Below are 11,092 nucleotides of genomic sequence, written 5' to 3' on the forward strand. Positions count from 1 at the left end.
ACTCAAATGAACCATCTCGACGAGATCTTTAACATGACGTTACACATCATGATTGTATCTTCTTGAGTTTCAAAGAAAAATAGTACTTAATGAGCTCAAACAAACAAGTTTTGTGACTTTTCACACTTTGAAACTCTATAACTTCGGTCAATGAGGACCAAATTTCTTAATCAAAGACTCAAATGAACCATCTCGACGAGATCTTTAACATAATGGTACATATCATGATTGTATCATCTTGAGTTTCAAAGAAAAATAGTACTTTATGAGCTCAAACATACAAGTTTTGTGACTTTTCACACTTTGAAGCTCGATAACTTCGGTCAATGAGGACCAAATTTCTTAATCAAAGACTCAAATGAACCATCTCGACGAGATCTTTAACATGACGTTACACATCATGATTGTATCATCTTGAGTTTCCACGAAAAATAGTACTTTATGAGCTCAAACATACAAGTTTTGTGACTTTTCACATGTTGAAGCAAGATAACTTCGGTCAATGAGGACCAAATTTCTTAATCAAAGACTCAGATGAACCATCTCGACGAGATCTTTAACATGACGTAACACATCATGATTGTATCATCTTGAGTTTCAAAGAAAAATAGTACTTTATGAGTTCAAACATACAATTTTTGTGACTTTTCACATGTTGAAGCTCGATAACTTCGGTCAATAAGGACCAAATTTCTTTATCAAAGACTCAAATGAACCATCTCGACGAGATTTTTAACATGACGTTACACATCATGATTGTATCTTCTTGAGTTTCAAAGAAAAATAGTACTTAATGAGCTCAAACATACAATTTTTGTGACTTTTCACATGTTGAAGCTCGATAACTTCGGTCAATGAGGACCAAATTTCTTAATCAAAGACTCAGATGAACCATCTCGACGAGATCTTTAACATGACGTAACACATCATGATTGTATCATCTTGAGTTTCAAAGAAAAATAGTACTTTATGAGCTCAAACATACAAGTTTTGTGACTTTTCACACTTTGAAGCTCGATAACTTCGGTCAATGAGGACCAAATTTCTTAACCAAAGACTCAAATGAACCATCTCGACGAGATCTTTAACATGACGTAACACATCATGATTGTATCATCTTGAGTTTCAAAGAAAAATAGTACTTTATGAGCTCAAACATACAAGTTTTGTGACTTTTCACACTTTGAAGCTCTATAACTTCGGTCAATGAGGACCAAATTTCTTAATCAAAGACTCAAATGAACCATCTCGACGAGATCTTTAACATAATGGTACATATCATGATTGTATCATCTTGAGTTTCCACGAAAAATAGTACTTTATGAGCTCAAACATAAAATTTTTGTGACTTTTCACATGTTGAAGCTCGATAACTTCGGTCAATGAGGACCAAATTTCTTAATCAAATACTCAAATGAACCATCTCGACGAGATCTTTAACATGACGTTACACATCATGATTGTATCATCTTGAGTTTCAAAGAAAAATAGTACTTAATGAGCTCAAACATACAATTTTTGTGACTTTTCACATGTTGAAGCTCGATAACTTCGGTCAATGAGGACCAAATTTCTTAATCAAAGACTCAAATGAACCATCTCGACGAGATTTTTAACATGACGTTACACATCATGATTGTATCATCTTGAGTTTCAAAGAAAAATAGTACTTAATGAGCTCAAACATACAATTTTTGTGACTTTTCACATGTTGAAGCTCGATAACTTCGGTCAATGAGGAACAAATTTCTTAATCAAAGACTCAAATGAACCATCTCGACGAGATCTTTTACATAATGATACACATCATAATTGTATCATCTTGAGTTTCCACGAAAAATAGTACTTAATCAGCTCAAACATACAAGTTTTGTGACTTTTCACATTTTGAAGCTCGATAACTTCGGTCAATGAGGACCAAATTTCTTAATCAAAGACTCAAATGAACCATCTCGACGAGATCTTTAACATGACGTAACACATCATGATTGTATCATCTTGAGTTTCCACGAAAAATAGTACTTTATGAGCTCAAACATACAAGTTTTGTGACTTTTCACATGTTGAAGCAAGATAACTTCGGTCAATGACGACCAAATTTCTTAATCAAAGACTCAGATGAACCATCTCGACGAGATCTTTAACATGACGTAACACATCATGATTGTATCATCTTGAGTTTCCACGAAAAATAGTACTTTATGAGCTCAAACATACAAGTTTTGTGACTTTTCACATGTTGAAGCAAGATAACTTCGGTCAATGAGGACCAAATTTCTTAATCAAAGACTCAAATGAACCATCTCGACGAGATCTTTAACATGACGTAACACATCATGATTGTATCATCTTGAGTTTCAAAGAAAAATAGTACTTTATGAGCTCAAACATACAAGTTTTGTGACTTTTCACACTTTGAAGCTCGATAACTTCGGTCAATGAGGACCAAATTTCTTAATCAAAGACTCAAATGAACCATCTCGACGAGATCTTTAACATGACGTAACACATCATGATTGTATCATCTTGAGTTTCCACGAAAAATAGTACTTTATGAGCTCCAACATACAAGTTTTGTGACTTTTAACATGTTGAAGCTCGATAACTTCGGTCAATGAGGACCAAATTTCTTAATCAAATACTCAAATGAACCATCTCGACGAGATCTTTAACATGACGTTACACATCATGATTGTATCTTCTTGAGTTTCAAAGAAAAATAGTACTTAATGAGCTCAAACAAACAAGTTTTGTGACTTTTCACACTTTGAAACTCTATAACTTCGGTCAATGAGGACCAAATTTCTTAATCAAAGACTCAAATGAACCATCTCGACGAGATCTTTAACATAATGGTACATATCATGATTGTATCATCTTGAGTTTCAAAGAAAAATAGTACTTTATGAGCTCAAACATACAAGTTTTGTGACTTTTCACACTTTGAAGCTCGATAACTTCGGTCAATGAGGACCAAATTTCTTAATCAAAGACTCAAATGAACCATCTCGACGAGATTTTTAACATGACGTTACACATCATGATTGTATCATCTTGAGTTTCAAAGAAAAATAGTACTTAATGAGCTCAAACATACAATTTTTGTGACTTTTCACATGTTGAAGCTCGATAACTTCGGTCAATGAGGACCAAATTTCTTAATCAAAAACTCAAATGAACCATCTCGACGAGATCTTTTACATAATGATACACATCATGATTGTATCATCTTGAGTTTCCACGAAAAATAGTACTTAATCAGCTCAAACATACAAGTTTTGTGACTTTTCACATTTTGAAGCTCGATAACTTCGGTCAATGAGGACCAAATTTCTTAATCAAAGACTCAAATGAACCATCTCGACGAGATCTTTAACATGACGTAACACATCATGATTGTATCATCTTGAGTTTCCACGAAAAATAGTACTTTATGAGCTCAAACATACAAGTTTTGTGACTTTTCACATGTTGAAGCAAGATAACTTCGGTCAATGAGGACCAAATTTCTTAATCAAAGACTCAGATGAACCATCTCGACGAGATCTTTAACATGACGTAACACATCATGATTGTATCATCTTGAGTTTCAAAGAAAAATAGTACTTTATGAGCTCAAACATACAAGTTTTGTGACTTTTCACACTTTGAAGCTCGATAACTTCGGTCAATGAGGACCAAATTTCTTAATCAAAGACTCAAATGAACCATCTCGACGAGATCTTTAACATGACGTAACACATCATGATTGTATCATCTTGAGTTTCAAAGAAAAATAGTACTTTATGAGCTCAAACATACAAGTTTTGTGACTTTTCACACTTTGAAGCTCGATAACTTCGGTCAATGAGGACCAAATTTCTTAATCAAAGACTCAAATGAACCATCTCGACGAGATCTTTAACATGACGTAACACATCATGATTGTATCATCTTGAGTTTCAAAGAAAAATAGTACTTTATGAGCTCAAACATACAAGTTTTGTGACTTTTCACACTTTGAAGCTCGATAACTTCGGTCAATGAGGACCAAATTTCTTAATCAAAGACTCAAATGAAACATCTCGACGAGATCTTTAACATAATGATACACATCATGATTGTATCATCTTGAGTTTCCACGAAAAATAGTACTTTATGAGCTCAAACATACAAGTTTTGTGACTTTTCACACTTTGAAGCTCGATAACTTCGGTCAATGAGGACCAAATTTCTTAATCAAAGACTCAAATGAACCATCTCGACGAGATCTTTAACATAATGATACACATCATGATGGTATCATCTTGAGTTTCCACGAAAAATAGTACTTTATGAGCTCAAACATAAAATTTTTGTGACTTTTCACATGTTGAAGCTCGATAACTTCGGTCAATGAGGACCAAATTTCTTAATCAAAGACTCAAATGAACCATCTCGACGAGATCTTTAACATAATGATACATATCATGATTGTATCATCTTGAGTTTCCACGAAAAATAGTACTTTATGAGCTCAAACATAAAATTTTTGTTACTTTTCACATGTTGAAGCTCGATAACTTCGGTCAATGAGGACCAAATTTCTTAATCAAAGACTCAAATGAACCATCTCGACGAGATCTTTAACATGACGTAACACGTCATGATTGTATCATCTTGAGTTTCAAAGAAAAATAGTACTTTATGAGCTCAAACATACAAGTTTTGTGACTTTTCACACTTTGAAGCTCGATAACTTCGGTCAATGAGGACCAAATTTCTTAATCAAAGACTCAAATGAACCATCTCGACGAGATCTTTAACATGACGTAACACATCATGATTGTATCATCTTGAGTTTCCACGAAAAATAGTACTTTATGAGCTCAAACATACAAGTTTTGTGACTTTTCACACTTTGAAGCTCGATAACTTCGGTCAATGAGGACCAAATTTCTTAATCAAAGACTCAAATGAAACATCTCGACGAGATCTTTAACATAATGATACACATCATGATTGTATCATCTTGAGTTTCCACGAAAAATAGTACTTTATGAGCTCAAACATACAAGTTTTGTGACTTTTCACACTTTGAAGCTCGATAACTTCGGTCAATGAGGACCAAATTTCTTAATCAAAGACTCAAATGAACCATCTCGACGAGATCTTTAACATGACGTAACACATCATGATTGTATCATCTTGAGTTTCAAAGAAAAATAGTACTTTATGAGCTCAAACATACAAGTTTTGTGACTTTTCACACATTGAAGCTCGATAACTTCGGTCAATGAGGACCAAATTTCTTAATCAAAGACTCAAATGAACCATCTCGACGAGATCTTTAACATGACGTAACACATCATGATTGTATCATCTTGAGTTTCCACGAAAAATAGTACTTTATGAGCTCAAACATACAAGTTTTGTGACTTTTCACATGTTGAAGCAAGATAACTTCGGTCAATGAGGACCAAATTTCTTAATCAAATACTCAAATGAACCATCTCGACGAGATCTTTAACATGACGTTACACATCATGATTGTATCTTCTTGAGTTTCAAAGAAAAATAGTACTTAATGAGCTCAAACAAACAAGTTTTGTGACTTTTCACACTTTGAAACTCTATAACTTCGGTCAATGAGGACCAAATTTCTTAATCAAAGACTCAAATGAACCATCTCGACGAGATCTTTAACATAATGGTACATATCATGATTGTATCATCTTGAGTTTCAAAGAAAAATAGTACTTTATGAGCTCAAACATACAAGTTTTGTGACTTTTCACACTTTGAAGCTCGATAACTTCGGTCAATGAGGACCAAATTTCTTAATCAAAGACTCAAATGAACCATCTCGACGAGATCTTTAACATGACGTTACACATCATGATTGTATCATCTTGAGTTTCCACGAAAAATAGTACTTTATGAGCTCAAACATACAAGTTTTGTGACTTTTCACATGTTGAAGCAAGATAACTTCGGTCAATGAGGACCAAATTTCTTAATCAAAGACTCAGATGAACCATCTCGACGAGATCTTTAACATGACGTAACACATCATGATTGTATCATCTTGAGTTTCAAAGAAAAATAGTACTTTATGAGCTCAAACATACAAGTTTTGTGACTTTTCACACTTTGAAGCTCGATAACTTCGGTCAATGAGGACCAAATTTCTTAATCAAAGACTCAAATGAACCATCTCGACGAGATCTTTAACATGACGTAACACATCATGATTGTATCATCTTGAGTTTCAAAGAAAAATAGTACTTTATGAGTTCAAACATACAATTTTTGTGACTTTTCACATGTTGAAGCTCGATAACTTCGGTCAATAAGGACCAAATTTCTTTATCAAAGACTCAAATGAACCATCTCGACGAGATTTTTAACATGACGTTACACATCATGATTGTATCTTCTTGAGTTTCAAAGAAAAATAGTACTTAATGAGCTCAAACATACAATTTTTGTGACTTTTCACATGTTGAAGCTCGATAACTTCGGTCAATGAGGACCAAATTTCTTAGTCAAAGACTCAAATGAACCATCTCGACGAGATCTTTTACATAATGATACACATCATGATTGTATCATCTTGAGTTTCCACGAAAAATAGTACTTAATCAGCTCAAACATACAAGTTTTGTGACTTTTCACATTTTGAAGCTCGATAACTTCGGTCAATGAGGACCAAATTTCTTAATCAAAGACTCAAATGAACCATCTCGACGAGATCTTTAACATGACGTTACACATCATTATTGTATCTTCTTGAGTTTCAAAGAAAAATAGTACTTAATGAGCTCAAACATACAAGTTTTGTGACTTTTCACACTTTGAAGCTCTATAACTTCGGTCAATGAGGACCAAATTTCTTAATCAAAGACTCAAATGAACCATCTCGACGAGATCTTTAACATAATGGTACATATCATGATTGTATCATCTTGAGTTTCCACGAAAAATAGTACTTTATGAGCTCAAACATAAAATTTTTGTGACTTTTCACATGTTGAAGCTCGATAACTTCGGTCAATGAGGACCAAATTTCTTAATCAAATACTCAAATGAACCATCTCGACGAGATCTTTAACATGACGTTACACATCATGATTGTATCTTCTTGAGTTTCAAAGAAAAATAGTACTTAATGAGCTCAAACATACAATTTTTGTGACTTTTCACATGTTGAAGCTCGATAACTTCGGTCAATGAGGACCAAATTTCTTAATCAAAGACTCAAATGAACCATCTCGACGAGATCTTTTACATAATGATACACATCATGATTGTATCTTCTTGAGTTTCAAAGAAAAATAGTACTTAATGAGCTCAAACAAACAAGTTTTGTGACTTTTCACACTTTGAAACTCTATAACTTCGGTCAATGAGGACCAAATTTCTTAATCAAAGACTCAAATGAACCATCTCGACGAGATCTTTAACATAATGGTACATATCATGATTGTATCATCTTGAGTTTCAAAGAAAAATAGTACTTTATGAGCTCAAACATACAAGTTTTGTGACTTTTCACACTTTGAAGCTCGATAACTTCGGTCAATGAGGACCAAATTTCTTAATCAAAGACTCAAATGAACCATCTCGACGAGATCTTTAACATGACGTTACACATCATGATTGTATCATCTTGAGTTTCCACGAAAAATAGTACTTTATGAGCTCAAACATACAAGTTTTGTGACTTTTCACATGTTGAAGCAAGATAACTTCGGTCAATGAGGACCAAATTTCTTAATCAAAGACTCAGATGAACCATCTCGACGAGATCTTTAACATGACGTAACACATCATGATTGTATCATCTTGAGTTTCAAAGAAAAATAGTACTTTATGAGCTCAAACATACAAGTTTTGTGACTTTTCACACTTTGAAGCTCGATAACTTCGGTCAATGAGGACCAAATTTCTTAATCAAAGACTCAAATGAACCATCTCGACGAGATCTTTAACATGACGTAACACATCATGATTGTATCATCTTGAGTTTCAAAGAAAAATAGTACTTTATGAGTTCAAACATACAATTTTTGTGACTTTTCACATGTTGAAGCTCGATAACTTCGGTCAATAAGGACCAAATTTCTTTATCAAAGACTCAAATGAACCATCTCGACGAGATTTTTAACATGACGTTACACATCATGATTGTATCTTCTTGAGTTTCAAAGAAAAATAGTACTTAATGAGCTCAAACATACAATTTTTGTGACTTTTCACATGTTGAAGCTCGATAACTTCGGTCAATGAGGACCAAATTTCTTAATCAAAGAATCAAATGAACCATCTCGACGAGATCTTTTACATAATGATACACATCATGATTGTATCATCTTGAGTTTCCACGAAAAATAGTACTTAATCAGCTCAAACATACAAGTTTTGTGACTTTTCACATTTTGAAGCTCGATAACTTCGGTCAATGAGGACCAAATTTCTTAATCAAAGACTCAAATGAACCATCTCGACGAGATCTTTAACATGACGTTACACATCATTATTGTATCTTCTTGAGTTTCAAAGAAAAATAGTACTTAATGAGCTCAAACATACAAGTTTTGTGACTTTTCACACTTTGAAGCTCTATAACTTCGGTCAATGAGGACCAAATTTCTTAATCAAAGACTCAAATGAACCATCTCGACGAGATCTTTAACATAATGGTACATATCATGATTGTATCATCTTGAGTTTCCACGAAAAATAGTACTTTATGAGCTCAAACATAAAATTTTTGTGACTTTTCACATGTTGAAGCTCGATAACTTCGGTCAATGAGGACCAAATTTCTTAATCAAATACTCAAATGAACCATCTCGACGAGATCTTTAACATGACGTTACACATCATGATTGTATCTTCTTGAGTTTCAAAGAAAAATAGTACTTAATGAGCTCAAACATACAATTTTTGTGACTTTTCACATGTTGAAGCTCGATAACTTCGGTCAATGAGGACCAAATTTCTTAATCAAAGACTCAAATGAACCATCTCGACGAGATCTTTTACATAATGATACACATCATGATTGTATCATCTTGAGTTTCCACGAAAAATAGTACTTAATCAGCTCAAACATACAAGTTTTGTGACTTTTCACATTTTGAAGCTCGATAACTTCGGTCAATGAGGACCAAATTTCTTAATCAAAGACTCAAATGAACCATCTCGACGAGATCTTTAACATGACGTAACACATCATGATTGTATCATCTTGAGTTTCCACGAAAAATAGTACTTTATGAGCTCAAACATACAAGTTTTGTGACTTTTCACATGTTGAAGCAAGATAACTTCGGTCAATGAGGACCAAATTTCTTAATCAAAGACTCAGATGAACCATCTCGACGAGATCTTTAACATGACGTAACACATCATGATTGTATCATCTTGAGTTTCAAAGAAAAATAGTACTTTATGAGCTCAAACATACAAGTTTTGTGACTTTTCACACTTTGAAGCTCGATAACTTCGGTCAATGAGGACCAAATTTCTTAATCAAAGACTCAAATGAACCATCTCGACGAGATCTTTAACATGACGTAACACATCATGATTGTATCATCTTGAGTTTCAAAGAAAAATAGTACTTTATGAGCTCAAACATACAAGTTTTGTGACTTTTCACACTTTGAAGCTCGATAACTTCGGTCAATGAGGACCAAATTTCTTAATCAAAGACTCAAATGAAACATCTCGACGAGATCTTTAACATAATGATACACATCATGATTGTATCATCTTGAGTTTCCACGAAAAATAGTACTTTATGAGCTCAAACATACAAGTTTTGTGACTTTTCACACTTTGAAGCTCGATAACTTCGGTCAATGAGGACCAAATTTCTTAATCAAAGACTCAAATGAACCATCTCGACGAGATCTTTAACATGACGTAACACATCATGATTGTATCATCTTGAGTTTCAAAGAAAAATAGTACTTTATGAGCTCAAACATACAAGTTTTGTGACTTTTCACACATTGAAGCTCGATAACTTCGGTCAATGAGGACCAAATTTCTTAATCAAAGACTCAAATGAACCATCTCGACGAGATCTTTAACATGACGTAACACATCATGATTGTATCATCTTGAGTTTCCACGAAAAATAGTACTTTATGAGCTCAAACATACAAGTTTTGTGACTTTTCACATGTTGAAGCAAGATAACTTCGGTCAATGAGGACCAAATTTCTTAATCAAATACTCAAATGAACCATCTCGACGAGATCTTTAACATGACGTTACACATCATGATTGTATCTTCTTGAGTTTCAAAGAAAAATAGTACTTAATGAGCTCAAACAAACAAGTTTTGTGACTTTTCACACTTTGAAACTCTATAACTTCGGTCAATGAGGACCAAATTTCTTAATCAAAGACTCAAATGAACCATCTCGACGAGATCTTTAACATAATGGTACATATCATGATTGTATCATCTTGAGTTTCAAAGAAAAATAGTACTTTATGAGCTCAAACATACAAGTTTTGTGACTTTTCACACTTTGAAGCTCGATAACTTCGGTCAATGAGGACCAAATTTCTTAATCAAAGACTCAAATGAACCATCTCGACGAGATCTTTAACATGACGTTACACATCATGATTGTATCATCTTGAGTTTCCACGAAAAATAGTACTTTATGAGCTCAAACATACAAGTTTTGTGACTTTTCACATGTTGAAGCAAGATAACTTCGGTCAATGAGGACCAAATTTCTTAATCAAAGACTCAGATGAACCATCTCGACGAGATCTTTAACATGACGTAACACATCATGATTGTATCATCTTGAGTTTCAAAGAAAAATAGTACTTTATGAGCTCAAACATACAAGTTTTGTGACTTTTCACACTTTGAAGCTCGATAACTTCGGTCAATGAGGACCAAATTTCTTAATCAAAGACTCAAATGAACCATCTCGACGAGATCTTTAACATGACGTAACACATCATGATTGTATCATCTTGAGTTTCAAAGAAAAATAGTACTTTATGAGTTCAAACATACAATTTTTGTGACTTTTCACATGTTGAAGCTTGATAACTTCGGTCAATAAGGACCAAATTTCTTTATCAAAGACTC

This window comes from Euwallacea fornicatus, unplaced genomic scaffold (genome assembly GCF_040115645.1).
Source record: "Euwallacea fornicatus isolate EFF26 unplaced genomic scaffold, ASM4011564v1 scaffold_47, whole genome shotgun sequence".
Taxonomy (NCBI): Eukaryota; Metazoa; Arthropoda; class Insecta; order Coleoptera; family Curculionidae; genus Euwallacea; species Euwallacea fornicatus.